The sequence below is a fragment of the Prionailurus bengalensis genome, chromosome E3, assembly GCF_016509475.1.
Source record: "Prionailurus bengalensis isolate Pbe53 chromosome E3, Fcat_Pben_1.1_paternal_pri, whole genome shotgun sequence".
NCBI classification, from domain to species: Eukaryota; Metazoa; Chordata; class Mammalia; order Carnivora; family Felidae; genus Prionailurus; species Prionailurus bengalensis.
This window is the reverse complement of record NC_057357.1, coordinates 33,000,333-33,015,685: the sequence shown is the minus strand read 5'-3', so window position 1 is coordinate 33,015,685 and position 15,353 is coordinate 33,000,333. Positions and strand designations below refer to the sequence as shown.

Genomic DNA, 15,353 nt, shown 5'->3' with positions numbered 1-15,353 from the left:
TCTCTCTCTGCCCCTTCCCTGCTCACGCTCTTGCTCTCTCTCAAAAATAAAATAGACGTTAAAAAAAACACAGGCAAACTTGCTGAGGACAATCTTAGTGACGTACATTACAGCCCTTCTTTATCTTTCTCCCACGGCACCTGCCGCGGCCTGATGCCACAATGCACCTGATTACCTGGGCGTTCTCGCTCTCCTCCGTGACGGCGTCAGGGACCCTATGTGTGGTGCAGATGGCCCTCCCAGCACTTAGAACAGTGCCTGCTTTGTCGATGGTGCTCAGTAAATAGGTACGGAGGGAATGACTGAACGAGACAGAGTTCAAGGAGCTGAACAGCTAAGAAAAAGAAACGGACCTAGACTTTTCTTTTCAAGTTTGCTAACAGAAGGAAGAAGAAATATTTATCAAGGGCCTGGAGCCCCTTCCCAAAGATAAAACTCCGGGCCTAGATGGCTTCCTTCGTGAATTCTGCCAAACACTCAAGAAAGGATAACACCGACCGAATGAAACCAAAGAAGAGGGAACCCGCCCCCCCCCAACCTCCGACATCCCCCCCACACACACACACTCATCCTTGGAGGCCTGAATTACCCCGATTCCAAAACCAGGCAAGACATCACAAGAATATAAAAAGGCAGACCAGCATCCCTCATGTTCAGAAGCACACACGATTTTAACAAAATTTTTGCAACTCGTCTCCTCCCTTTAAGAGGTGGAATCTATTTCCCCACCCACTGAACCCTGGCTGCCCCTGTGATTTCTTCTATCAAGAAAAGGCAGTGGAAGGGACGCAGTGCCAGTGCGGAGCGGGGGCCTCCCGAGACCTCACGCACTTCCTCTCTCTCTCTCTGCTCAGCTACCACATGAACAAGCTGGAGGGCAGGAGACTGCACGGGGCAGAGATCAGCCTTTCCGGCAAAGACCACGCTCGACCAGCCAGCCCCCAGCTGACCCACCAGCTGACCACAGACCCAAGAGAGCGCCCAGCCGAGCCCAGCCCACACCACCCACCCGCAGAATCACGAACTAAACCCGGTACAACCTTGGATTGCGAGGCACACGTACGGCGAGTGTTCCGCAAGACAAGCAAACGTTTCTAATAAATTTCAACTTGATAAACGGGCCAACGTTCCCGAAATTCGCCTTGGTATGCGAGCGCTTTGGACGACAAGCACGTTTCGGCAACAATCTGCGCTCGTGAAGCGAGGTTTCCCCGTAAACAGTTTCCGTTTTATGCCACTACGTTTCAGAGTGGTTTGTTCCACAGCAGAAGCTAACTGCTACAGTGGAAACACTGCTTTATCAGATTCGGTCCTCAAGGGGCAGAGACAATGTCTCGCTCATCATATCCCCAGAGCTCAAGGTTGCGCGGCAATTATTTGCTGAACGTCTGCTGGCTCGGGCAGCTTTCGCAGAAGACCTAGTAACTGTCATCCTGCCCATGACTGCTGCCTGAGCCCCTCAATTAAAGATCTCACCGCCGGCTGCTGGCATCCAAGGAGCTCCTTGGCATTATGCCACCCAGCAGACCCACACCCCAGCCCAGAGAGGGCTGCTGGTGCCCCTGCAGGCATGCAGCATGTCAGCGTGGCAGGGAGGTGGAACCGAATTAGGCAGCCGGGGCCGAAGCCGGCGTCAGATTCGGGGCGTCACCCCATCCTCACAGCCATTAGGCTGGGGACGTTTTTGCCTTCACAGAACACTCTGTACTAGTGACTTTCAAGTAATCCCCGGGAGATCGGAGGCATTCACGTTAACAGCCCGTCACCTTTCCTAAGTGACAAGAGCTGGCATTTCTGTATATGCATTGTGCCGCCAAGTCAGGGACCAGGAATCACTTCCTACAACGTAGCCTGGCCGAGGAGCCCCCAGACCAGGAAAGCCGGGCCCGCACCTCCAGGGGAGTTAACACGGGGAGGTGGACGGAGGGGAGAAGATGAACAGGAGGTAACGGGGGCAAAATATGCAAGAAAACAGCGCCAGACTGACTGGACTGGAGCCTAGCAGTGTAACCCCTCTGTGCCTCAGTTTCCCCACTGGTAAAACGACGATGGCACACCTCCCTTCTAGGACCTTCTAGGAGATACTACAGCACGAGTGCTTAGAGCAGCGGCTGGGACGCACGCCAGCAACCACGACCATTATCATGGTCAAGGAGCTTCTCAGAACCACCGCCCCCAGGCCAGCCCTTCCCACAGAGCCAGGGTGCTCTCGTCCTGTCCACTGCCACCACTCTCCGGTGGGACCCTCCACACGGAAATCAACCACTCGCACGGTCTCCTGGGGGGGGAAAGAAGTCAAAAATGGCAACGGGCAGCTCAGGGAACGTGGAGCATGAGGGGCTGTTTCGGGCACCGGCCCCACTGTGCTTACGTCGCTTTCCCCTGGGTACCACCTTCGGAATTTCAGGTGGGTCCCGTCATTCCCTTGGTACTAGTGAGTTCCTCACTTTCTAAGCTTACCTCTTTATAAAAAAAATTTTTTTTAATGTTTATTTATTTCTGAGACAACGCGAGAGACAGAGTGCAGGCAGCGGAGGGCAGAGGGAGACACAGAATCTGAAGCGGGCTCCAGGCTCCGAGCTGTCAGCCCAGAGCCCGACGCGGGGCGGGGCTCGAACCCACGAACTGTGAGATCATGACCTGAGCCGAAGTCGGCCGCTCCACCGACTGAGCCACTCAGGCGCCCCTAAGCTTACATCTTTATAAAAGGAAGCCTTGTACCAGGACTCAAATGGAAAGTCGGCGTTGCCTGCCATTAACCAAGGGTGTTGGGAAAAAGAAATACAATGGAAACAAAACAATGTTACTAGATGCCAGCTAGAAACCGGGGCCGCTGAAAGCCAGGTCCCAAGCCAACTTGCTGTCTCCTTGCCGAAACAGGATGTCACAAGTGTTTGGGAAGTTTGAAGGCATATTGGCACAAAACTGAGACTTTCTCCTTGGAAGGCTGGAAGGGAATGATTTAAAAGGGATTCTGTTTTATATAATGCTATGTGCCTTGCCTCCCCTAAAGCAGCTGTGATCCTTAGCAGTGTCAACTTGGTTGAGCCACCGTATTTCTGTGAGGGTGTTTTGGGGTGTGATTAACATTTACATTGGTGGGCTTCGAGAAGAGCAAATTATCCTCTCTAATGCGGGTGGGCCTCATCCAATCAGGCGAAGGCATGACTGGAACAAGGCTGACCTTCTCCAAGCAAGAAGGAATTCAGCCAGTAGACGGCCTTCGGACTTGAACTACAGCATCTCCTCTCCCTGGGTCTCCAGCCTGCCAGCCCACCCTGCAGACTTTGGACCCACCAGCCTCCATAACTACGTAAGCCAATTCCTTAAAATAAATCTCTCTCTCTATATATACACATCCTGTTGGTTCTGCTTCTTGGAGAACTCTAACCCAGCAGCTCTCCATTGGGGTTCCCAGCCCATACAGATTCGCTAACTTGAGAGTTGGCAAGTCACGCCCCTTAACTGGGTGGGGGCGGGGGGGGGGGGGGAGAAGGGGATGGGGACAAACGACAGGAAGAGATTCCCTCTGTGAAACACTCAAGACCAGTGATTATCGGGCCCTACATTCCAGAACAAGGTTTTCCCAACTTCCATTGCCATCACCTTCTCGAGTGCCACTCTGGGAATCGACTTCATCCTGGTCTTTAAATAAACCCACTCGCTAACAGAAATACACGTATTTTTAAAAGAAATCTTCTGGCTCCCTGGCAGTGGAAAATCAGCATCACTTGCTACAAATAGAGATTGATTGTGAAAACAAATGCCCCCCCACCCCTGCCAAAGTCCCCAAGTTCTGGCTCAGTGCTGTTGTCTGTCCGAGGGCTACAATGAAGACACGCACCGTCTGAAGAAGGAAAGCGAGGTTGGAAAGGCATGAAACGTGTCAGCGCCAGCTAAGATTTTTCCCTGGATGGAATCAGGATTGTTGAAAGAGGATCAAAAAGGGAACCACCTCTCACAGAGTGATTTTGCGCCATTTAACGTGTCCAGCGCCTTCGAAAGTCACTGCAGCGTCGTGCAGAAAACAGCACCTTGCACTGATTCCAACTCTACCCCGGGCAGGTGCCCACACAGCATGCACACGCCTCTTCCTTCCAGACCCCCCCACCGCCCACTCACTTGGGTCAGCGGGTCCCAGAACCTTTGGTGGGTCCTCCCTCAGACCCAGAGGCCCCAGCCCCCAGGAACCTGCTCGAGCTGGGGAAGCAGAGAACCTGGAGCCTTCCAACCCTGCTGGTGGCAACATAAGAAGGTACAGCCACTTTGGAAAGCAGGCTGGCGGCTCTTCGAGCAATTAAACACGGTTACCATCCGAGCCAGCAACTCCACGCCGAGGGATACACCCAACAGACACGGGAACACGGGTCCAAGTAGGTACCTGAATGTCCACCGCAGTGTCACTCACCACGGCCAAGAGCTGGAGGCAGCCCCTGTGTCCAGCAACTCGTGAACGGATGAACACAAGCGGTGACACCCATATGACGGAATACTATTCGGCCCTGAAAAGGGAGAAAGCACTAACACGTGCCGCAACAGGGAAGAACCACGAAGACGTGCTGTGAGGGACAAGAAGCCAGACACAAAAGGCCACGCGGCACGCGATCCCATTTGCACGGACTGTCCAGAACAGGCCAGTGTGCAGACCTGGCTGAGCTCACTGGGGGCCGGTAACCCACCACCCCTGACGGCGCGAGGCCACTCCAGAGCCCTGTGCAGGCCCTGAGGCGGAAGGGAGGGGGAGTGGAGACTGGAAGCATCTCCAAGAAGAGGGCCTCCAGACGATCAGTGTCCTCCTTCCGCTTGGGAAGTCCCACCCAGCCTCTGGGTGCAGGGAGAGGAATATTCCGAGGCTCATCAGCTCTAGCCTGGAAAACCGTTGGGAGACCCCCAGGGCCCCACCTGGGAGACGGTGGCGGACCTCAGCCAGGGTCGTGGACACAGCTGGGCAGGTGCCCCGGGGTGTGGTCCATAGACCCAGGGGACAGGAGCACGACTTCCCGGCTGTCTCCAGAGGGGTGAGGGGGTCCTCGAAATTGCCCAGAAAAGGGGGAGCTTGTGTTAGCAGCCAACACTCGCGGCATCTGGGGGCGGGTGGGGGATGGGGTGGGCATATCACGGAGTGAAGGGAAACAGTGACAGACACAACACTATTATCATTTCTGCCCTGTCTCTGTACCCCCCCCCCCCGGGGCCACACGTGACCCATAACCGTCTTTAAAACACATGAGCTCAGGGCGCCTGGGTGGCGCAGTTGGTTAAGCGTCCGACTTCAGCCAGGTCACGATCTCGCGGTCCGTGAGTTCGAGCCCCGCATCAGGCTCTGGGCTGATGGCTCAGAGCCTGGAGCCTGCTTCGGATTCTGTGTCTCCCTCTCTCTTTGCCCCTCCCCCGTTCATGCTCTGTCTCTCTCTGTCCCAAAAATAAATAAACGTTGAAAAAAATAAATAAATAAAACACATGAGCTTGAGTCGATTCGTTTTTAAGCGTGTATCACTCCATCAAAGGAAAAGCCGTATCCCGGGCCAAGCGATGGACATTTTAGTAACGCAAATTTTAAATAAATATGAGCGCATCACAGTTTCTAACGTTTGCCCGTATGCTATAGAAACTGCCTCCTAACGCCTGTGAGTGTGCAGACCGCACTCTGGGCGTGGCGGCAATGAAGCTTCTTTCGGGCTCTGCCCTAGAAGAATGTGACCCCGTGTCACTCTGACACAAATGGACGCTGACCGTGCCATCCGGGGCCTGACGTGGCTCCAGGCGGAGCCCGCCACGGGAGGGACAGGGAACGGCTAGCTGTCCCGGCCCCAGCTATCTCTCCCACCCCACCCCCGAGTCTCTCCCCTCCCTTCTCACCCCCTGCAGCCTCCGGCTGGCTCCTCACCCACCCCTGGGATCCTCCTCTGGGGCCGGCTGGAAAGCATGGAGCCCCAAGACTCCGGGGTGACTCCCTCTCTCAGCACTTCCCAGGACAGAGGGTCCCCGAGCACCTGCTACTGCACGCTGAGCTGGGTGCTGGATGCCGGAGGCACCCCCGTGACCTCACCAGATGGGTCCCCGCATCCACCTGCCCTGGCCTTCGGCAAAGACCAGCAGAAAGAATGGATAGCTTTAGACTCCAGGTTCCCGGCCAAAGTGGGATTCCCAGAATGCCATTCCACACACACCTGAAACAGAATCCAGACGGCCTGGGGGAGGGGCGGGTCCATCCTCCGTGAGACAGGCTGGGGGGCAGCAAGCTCACGGCCGGGGGGGGGGGGGGGCGGGGGGCCCAGGCCTGCCCAGATGGCCAGCTTCGGAGGAAGGATGCCAGCCTCCGGGACACCCACCAAAACATGTGCTAACAAAGGAACTTTCCCGGCTCGACGGGCCGGGATTATTCCAAGAGGCGGACGCCGATGTCTGTTTTCACAAAGACGGACATGGCGGGATACATCAAATGCAGCAGGGTCTGTGGGTCCACAAGACCCGGATTCAAATCCAAAACACAGCCACTGGGTGATTTTAAGCAAAAATGTTAAGACTCCACTTTTCCATCTACTAACGGGGATTATAACAGTCCCTACCCTCACGGGGCGGTTGTTTGGTGTTTTTAATATTTATTACTGTTTACTGTTTATTTATTTATTTACTGTTTACTCATTTTTTAGAGAGAGAGAGAGAGAGAGAGAGCGCGCACGTGTATAAGCGGGGGAGGGGCAGAAGAGAGAGGGGGATAGAGGATCCGAAGCGGGTTCTGTGCTGACAGCAGGGAGCCCAATGCGGGACTCAAAGTCACGGACCGCGAGATCATGACCCGAGCCGAAGTCAGATGCTCAAATGACTGAGCCACCCAGGTGCCCCTAAGATTCCGTTTTTAAGCAATCTCTACACCCAACGTGGGACGCGAACCCACAGCCCTGAGATCAAGAGTTGCAGGCTCCACCGAGGGAGCCAGCCAGGCATCCCGGGTTGGTGTTCATTTTAATTTTTTTTTTTAATGTTTATTTATTTTTGGGACAGAGAGAGACAGAGCATGAGCGGGGGAGGGGCAGAGAGAGAGGGAGACACAGAATCGGAAACAGGCTCCAGGCTCCGAGCCGTCAGCCCAGAGCCCGACGCGGGGATCGAACTCACGAACCGTGAGATCGTGACCTGAGCCGAAGTCGGACGCTCAACCGACTGAGCCACCCAGGCGCCCCTAAGCCACCCAGGCGCCCCGGTGTTCATTTTAAATCAGATAAAGGATACAAAGCCTGTGGCCCAGGAAACTGCTCTGCACCTTAAAAATGCTAGAACAGCAGCAATGGTAATTATTATTATTGCCGCGGACAATGGCGCCAGAATGCAAGCCATTTTCTACTCCCCTCAGATAACCAACCTAAAACACGGCTCCAGCCGCGGCTCCTTACGTGTCTCTGAATTCTCTTCAAAGCTCCCATTCCCCAAGGCCTCCTGGATACCCTTCGGGGGTTCTCATAATGGCCCTACTGGGGCCACAATATTCACTGTCGCCCCATTCTGTTAACAGCACCCAGACAGGAAACCCCTTACACCCACGAGGCGTCCATCGTGGGATGTTCCGAAGGGAACGCTCCCCAGGGGCTGGATGGCCCCCCATTACCCTGGCCCCGGGGTTACCGGAACTTAGGGAACTTCAGGTACAGAGGAAGCGCATGAATACATGCTCTTTGGTACAGACGAGGCTGGGGTTCCTGTGTCCATTCCTTCCATTGCTGTTCCTTTCCCTCCCCTCTCTCCAGAGGCAGCCACCAGACCTATTTTGATGCGTCCTTCCAGACACTCTTCCTTACGTCCACACGATACATACGAGGCCACAGGAAACGCCGCTAGTCCTTGTTGGTTTTCATACAAAAAGAGTATTTCCCCACCGATCGCTTTGCTATAACAATGCCTTACGGATCTTTCTCCACAGGGACACACAGATGAATCTCGTTCCTTTTAACCTCTGTAAACTGTCCTGTTAACGACCGATGGATATTTAGGTTGCTTCTAGGTTACTTCCTCTTTCCCCCCCCCCCCCTCTCTCTCTCCTCTCTCTCTCTCTCTCTCTCTCTGCCTTTTCCACTGCAACAAGGCTGTGTGAACATCATCATGCCCGCCTCCCTGGCCAGGTTCTTGGGGATCTGGAGGAAAGCCCCTCCACCCGGCCCCTCTCTCCCCTTCCCGCTCTGTGCCCCCTGCTGCCCTCCCTGAACGGCAGGCGACCTGCACACTGCTCCTCGAGTGGGATCCCGCCAGCATTGTCCGCCGTTCTTCTCTGCTCCCGCCCGCACACCCAGGACCATCGCTGCTTGGGGAGATCCTAGGGACTCTGCTGAGCCCATCTCCGGTCCCACGAGGCTTAAGGAAAGCCTCTGCCTACCACAACCACCGGTTTCCCCGAAACCACATCTCTCTCTCTGTCCCGGTCCCGGCACAAGCATCCTTGGACCAGGCTGCAGCCTCCTTGGAAGACAGCGAAATCCCTCTCTGCCTGTAGCAGCTCTCTGCACAGAGTTGCTAAATCGTACCCAGCAAGATGAAAGGGGGCCAGCCAGCCGCTCCCTCGCCCTTCCCTCGGTTCAAGCAAGCCACTCCTATCTACACCGACACACAACTCCTCCCATCCGTCTGAGGTCATCCGGGCAGCACAAGGACCCTCATTAAAGGGAGAGACTCCCTGGGAAGCTGAGTGGCTGCGAGGTCTGAGGCCAAACACACGGATCTTTCTGCGGAAGCGAAGCTGGGGCGGAGAGCTCACAGATACTCCAGGATCGGTGGCGTCGTCCGAAGTGTGAACTGCGTATCCATCCCGGCCACGGTGATGCCAATTCCCAAACGGCAGTCACTCCGGGGCTAAGCTTTTTGCTCTGGATCAGCCGGGCTTATCCACGACACCCTTCGATTATTTTTTTAAAAACGTGTTAAAGTTGAAAGCATCAACTGTAGTTTCACTCTACCAAACGGTGTATCTGTGAACCGGTCTGGGTGCCGTTGATGTGAAACCCCAACTGACAAAAAGACATGATTACTCTTTCTTGGTTCACGTTCAGCTTGCAGAACTTCAAAAAATAACTCGCGTGCCGCCAGTGACGACACACTGTGAGAAGCATTCATGAGAACAAGACGAACGAGACGACTTTGAGTCGTATTTACTGACGGCGTGTGCCAGATAAATCTGTGATCAGAAGTGTCAGAACCAGAAACGTTCCAAGTGACTTCTCTACGGGGAAGCGATCTGCAGTGAGGGACTTAACTTCTCCGTCCCCACATCCCACACGGTGATAGGGAGTTTACACCCTTTACACCCGTATTCCTCAAGATAATCTCCATGCCAAATGTCGCCCCCGGCGACCCCTCCTCCAGCTCACCACCTAGGAATGCTAGGAAGCTTCTAGAAGCTGAGGTCATCCAACCTGTCCACAGAGGGCAGGAATTGGGGCAATCTCTACGCCCTCACTTCCCTTTTAGATCAAAAGCAGCTCCACTTCCCAAGGACAGTGGGGGCCGTAGGAATTCAGTTATTCACATTAACAACTTACTCATTAGGCACAGCAGATACCTCTTGAACAAAACCAACAGTGTCTTAAGATGGGAAGGAAGGAGGGACTCATATAGCTGGTTCTCCTTCAGCCCCTCCTTCTCCCTACATCCTGCCCCAAGATGGGCGAACATCCCCCAGAGCCCAACGGCTGGGCCCGAGAGTGACCCAAGGCCCAGCGGGAAGTGACGTACTGCCTGGGCATAGTGTCTTGTCTACCTTTCTCCCATCAGTACATGAGCACAGAAAACTCAGCATCCCAGGTGGATGGCACATGCCGTAAGGGACCCTGATCCTGGGGAGCTGGCCTGGAACCCTCATGACGGCTCCGATGCCACTGAGTTCCTGGGCAGTGCACCCTTAGACCCAGATCTGCTCCTGATTCTGCTGACAACCTGCCGGGTGACCTGGGGCAAGTCAGGGTGTCCCCTAGTTGTCAAACTGGGATTTTCTAAGGTTCGCACGCCCTTGAAATTTCCCCATCTTAGCTCCTGGCTGCCCTGAATGCAGACAGCTCTCGCCCCTCCCAGGCCCTTGCCCAAGGCTCAGCTGCCTGGAAGAACCCAAGTGACTGGAACAGAGCTACGCTAGCTCTGCGTCACAGGCACCACCACCAGCCCCCACCCTGGGTATCCGGTTACTAGCCCAGCACTCTCGCTGGGTAGCAGTTCTGCCTCTGATATTTTTAGACTCCCCCCCCCCCCACCTTGGCCTGTCCCTAACGAGAGCCAGATGCATCTGGGGAGGATTCCACTCTGCACTCTGGGTAACTCCTGCAGGGCCTTGGGTAACTCCATCACGCCTGGGGCGAGAAAGGGGAGCCTCTGCTTCCCCCCACCCCCACCCCAACCCCTATTCTTCCCCAGACAAGCTGAAGCCAAGTCCAAGAGTCAGGCCTCCGGTCCATCTAAGGTGCCAGGTGCCTCCTTTCCCCACTCCAGCTGCCACTACCAAGTGCCTGCTCTCCTAAGCTGACGTCCAGGGATGATTCTCCCTCCTAGAAGCCCGGCACCAACCTCCACCTGCCTCTTCTCCAAGGACTCTGCTCCAGTGCCTGGGACCCCACCCTACCTTTGGGGCATGGCAGCCGCCACCCCTGCTCTGTGTCAGAGCCCCACTTGTCCACAGAGCTGGGCAGCGGCCACATGTTACAAAACACAGACACACACAGACACACACACACACACACTTATCTGCCCCCCCCCCCCCCAGGGAGGGTGGTTGGATTCTTCCTCCCAAACGACTCATCAACCAGCCAGCAATCCAATGGCCATCCCATCTGGCCTTGCAAAAGCACTTCTATATTTTTGCCTCGACAGACTTCCCCTCCGGGTCACGTCTGACCGAGTCTACTGCGACAGAGAGCTGGCCTCTGCTGTGCCCCCATCAACCAGGAAGGCCGCAGAGGGGCAGGACAGTCCCCAGGGGATGAAAACTTGGCCAGTTGAGTCAACCTATGAATCACTTGTGGCTGTAAAATGGAGAGTCTGAACGCACACGCACGTGGTTTCGGCTCCTACCTGGAATGTACGTGCGAGGTTGAGAAAGGAAATCTAGGTGAAACGTTTGCTTCCATCGCAGGAAGACAGCGCCTTGTGAAGCCAGGGAGGGGTGACTGAATGGACGTGCCCTGTATTTACAGTTAGATGCCACGGAGCCCCGTTTGCCAGACAGGGTGTCACTTTGCTGGGTGGGTGGTGTAGCCGCAGCCCCCGAGCCTCCCCACCAGGCTGGCCACCTCCGTGGCTTCCACCCCAGACACCAGTCCCCAGATTTCAGGTGAGTCTCAGTTTCCCCACTTCAGGGACACAGCAGGCTCCAGGCTACTTGGCCCGCTCTCCAACTCCCACTCCTCAATTCCTGGCCCTCAATTCCTGGCGGGGGCAGATCCCAAATCCCTCAGTGGGAAAACAGGTTAGGCGTCTTCCTGCCACCCCATGCCCCTCCCTCAACTCTGGGCTTGGCATCTGCCAAGGCCCCCTGGGCATCTGGGCCCTGTTTTTCCCAGAAGGGTCTCCCCACCCCCCCACCTCCCCGCCCCATTCCAGGAAACCCACCGGGGCATTTCCAGGTGGATAAGGGGAGGGCTTGGGGAGAGGGAGGTTCAAAGTCTGGCTCTGGGCACTCACTAGCTCAGTGCTCTTGAGAAATTGACTTAACGTCTCCCACCTGGCTCTCCCCACCTGCCACCTGGGAGCAGGGATGGACGCAGCTGTGTGAAGCTTCCAGAAGGGGAGAGCGTGGGCGCACTGAATGCTGCACAGGCGTTCCGCAAACACTCCATTAGCTTCAGTTCCCATCCCGGTCCCTCCCGCAGTCCTAGGGGGACCCGGGCTCCTGTCTCTTCCTCAGCCTCACTTCTACTTCCTTGTACCGAGGCCAAATTCTGAGAGAGGTGGCTTGCAATGGCCAGCAGCCTCTGAGACTCCACTAATTCAGACGGAAGTACAGAGGTGGCTGGAGACTTTTTTTTTTAATGGTGGTAAAAATACATACAATCGACCATTTAAGCACTTGTAACTGTAGAATTCAGTGACATTAAATGCACCCCAAATGTCATGCAATCATCACCACTGTCTATACCCCAAATGTTTTCACCCTCCCCAACATAAAACTTACACATTAAGCGATAACCCCCCACCCCGCCCCAGTCCCTGGCAACCTGTACTTTCTGTTTCTGCCCTATGGATCTGCCCGTCCTAGGTGCCTTTCGACAGTGGGATCATACAAGATTGGGGCTGCAGCCTTCCCAAGCCCCTCACCCTTCCTCTGCCTGTCACTTTTCAGGCTTGCCTCTCCATTACACACACACACACACACACACACACACACACACACACACACACACACGTGTCGTCTTTGGAGTTTGGAAGGAGGCAGGGTGACTTTCCCCAAACCTGATACCGGGCTGTCCGTCTCGTTCCAAAAATAAGGGGTGGCTTCTGCGGCCTGGAAGGAGGGCTTTGTTCTGCGGGGTATCCCTCATGTCCAGATACCCTCAACCGGCTCCCATTTATGATGTCCCCATGTGAGCCCCAAATCAGGGCCTCCTTGGGGTGTGTTTAGGACCCTGGATTTGGAGAGTGTATAGTCCCTCTATACTCGAGCTCTAGCCTCCACTTTCTCTGGAACCCATGGGTGGGGCCCCCAAAGACCCCCACCCCAACCAGAATGAGAAGGGAGAAGCGGCTTCCCAGCGGCGCCTCCAGGCTCCTCCAAGGAAGTTGCTCCTCGTCGCTGGGGGGCGCAACGGAGCCGCCGCCGAGGGGGTACCCACTGACCCGGCCTGGGCGCAGCCCGGCCCGCCGCTCGGTAAGATGGGGGACGGGGCGCCGAGGCGCCCGGGACCTTCCCGGGACAAACGGCTGCGCCGGACTCCGAGAGCCCCGGGAGTGCAGTCGGCGGGGGCGAGGGGAGCCGCCCTGACTCCTCCCCGAACTTTTCCCGCCCGCCTCGGCGCAAAAGGCGCAGGAAGCGGTCCGGGGGTGGGGAGGTGGAATTCGGGGTGCGGGGCGAACTCGGCGCACGGGGAAGGTCCGCGCCCTGGTCCCCTGACGGAGGACCGGGGGCGGGGGTTTCGGTACGGATGGGCCTCGGCCCCTCCCTGCCCCCCCCACCAACGGCGGGACTCCCTCGGTCCCGTGCGCGCAGGGGCGCGCGGCCGGCTCCCGGGGCGCACGCTGCCCGGAGCCCCCCCGACGTGGCCCTGCGCCCCGCGCGCGCTTCCCGGGCGCGAGCCCCACTCACCGGGCGGAGGCGGCTGGACCGACGGACGGGCTAGGACGCGAGGCGAGGCCGCCGGGCTGTTTTGAAGCTCTGGGCTGGGACTGCGCGCCCTCCCTCCTCCCTCGCGGTGGCGCGGAGCCTCCTCCCCGCGTCCCCTCCTTCCCGGATCCCGCCTCCCGGGGCGTGATGTCAGGGGCCCGGAGAGCGGAGTGGGAGGGCCGGCGGCAGGCGGGTGGGGGGACGCCGGAGGGAAAGGCTGCGGCCCGGGGAGCGCCCCCGGCCCCCGGCCGCCCCCGGGCGCAATTCGGGCCAAGTTTGGGGCGGAGTCTGCCGCGCAGTTCGGGGAAAGAGGGAGAATCGCGCCGCTACGGGCAGCCAGGAGTCCCTCCGCCGCGCTCGCCCGGACGGGTTTCCACTCCCTCCCCTCTCCGGTCCCTCTGCCCCCCTTTTCTCCTCCAACCTTCCCGTAAGGGTTCAGAACGAGGGATCTGGAATCCGACTTCCTGCTGGAGAACCCTTTCTCAGGCCCACTTCTCAACTTTGTGATCCTGTCCTTCCTACACCTTTCCTGCCTCGGTTTCCTCTTCTGGAAAGGGGAGTCACAATGAGACCTGTAGGGTTGTTGGAAGACCTGAAAGTGGTGATACACGCGGGCCCAGTGCCTGGCACATAGTTAGTGCTCCGTGAATATGAACGGTTGTTATTTTCATTCTCCGACCTTGGTGGGAGGGGGCAGGGCAACCGGGAACCAAGTCTTAGGATTCCCGCCGAGCCCCCCCCCCCCACTTGCTGCTTCCCCCCACTGCACACGCACCCTTGCACAAACCACCACCCACATCCTTTGAACCCACAGCCCTGGAATTTATGATCCCTAGAAGTGACAGCATAAGACAAGGAACAGCCAGCCTCTCTTTCCAGCCTCAGTTTTCCCATCTGGAAACTGAGAGGACTAATGTGTTCTGGAGGTTCTTGGGGAGTTGGAGGAGGCCAGAGGTACCCAAGCCCCATGTGTGGAGTGGGGGGAGCATTTAGTATATTGAAAAATCGAAGAAGTTCCAAAACAGGGCCACAGCATAACAGTATATTTTAAGCTTTTAATTTAACAGGTTCATATTATTTGCATGCACCCCAAAATACAAGGCAGTAGACCGTGTTACGGAAAAGAGAATTAGAAACACTTTTAGGAAATACCAATCTATTATGCACTGGCTGATGGGGCCGGAATGCCATGTTTAAACTGACTGATGCCAGTTTTTTTTCAATCCTGCTGGGGAGCTCTGCAAGGGGAGAGCCTCCCTGAATGGAAATTAGAGATCCTTAGGGGATCTGAGAGCCCCTCTGAAGGGCCATGCCCCACCCCCAAGGTCCTGAGGTTCCCCAGTTGCTCCGGTGCCTGACCTGTCATTTCTCTTTGAATTTTGGAATTTAATGCTGCTCAAGACCGCTATCCGCTAAGCAGAAGGTTTTCTGTAGGGCTAGAGAGGAGGCAGGAAGGTGTTCATTTGAACTGAGGCCCTGCCTTAAAGGGAAGGAGAGTGGGGTCCGGCTGCAGCCGAGGACGGCCAGGTGGGGCCCAGCCACCAGCAGGGACATTGGCATTTGCTGTCCCGTGGCCACTCGGAGGACACAGGAAACCCAGGAGGCTCTCCCAGAATGGACGGTCCAGGTGGCTTTCCGCTTCAACATTCCCTTCAATATAACCCCACAGCCCTGCAAAAGAAGGTGCCCTCGTTCTCTCCATAAAGAGACTGAGGGTCAGATTAGCTACCTAAGTAACTTGCTCAAAGGCCTCAAGTGACACATGGAACGTGGATTTGAAATCGGACCGACGGCAGCAAAACCACTCTCCTGTTCCTACCACGTCACTATTTACCAAATGCTAATGGCCAAGCTGCCACTACATGCCCCCTGAACTAGTATTCACTTATTTTTTTCCTTTAAATCAACTCTGTTTATTTAACTATATTTATTTTATTTTTTAAATTTATTTATTTTTCTTTTTTTTCAACGTTTACTTATTTTTGGGACAGAGAGAGACAGAGCATGAACGGGGGAGAGGCAGAGAGAGAGGGAGACACAGAATCGGAAACAGGCTCCAGGC

The 15,353-nt window shown here is 56.1% G+C and overlaps 1 protein-coding gene across 1 annotated transcript in view; it reads right to left on the bottom strand.

The window, feature by feature from the left end:
- Positions 1-13,576, bottom strand: part of EMP2 (epithelial membrane protein 2) — a 33,180-nt gene extending 19,604 nt beyond the window's left edge. The window contains exon 1 of the mRNA XM_043560547.1: positions 13,274-13,576. The gene's annotated coding sequence lies outside the window, so the exon portion shown is untranslated. The remainder of the gene's footprint in view (positions 1-13,273) is intronic.
- Between the last annotated feature and the right edge of the window lie 1,777 nt (positions 13,577-15,353).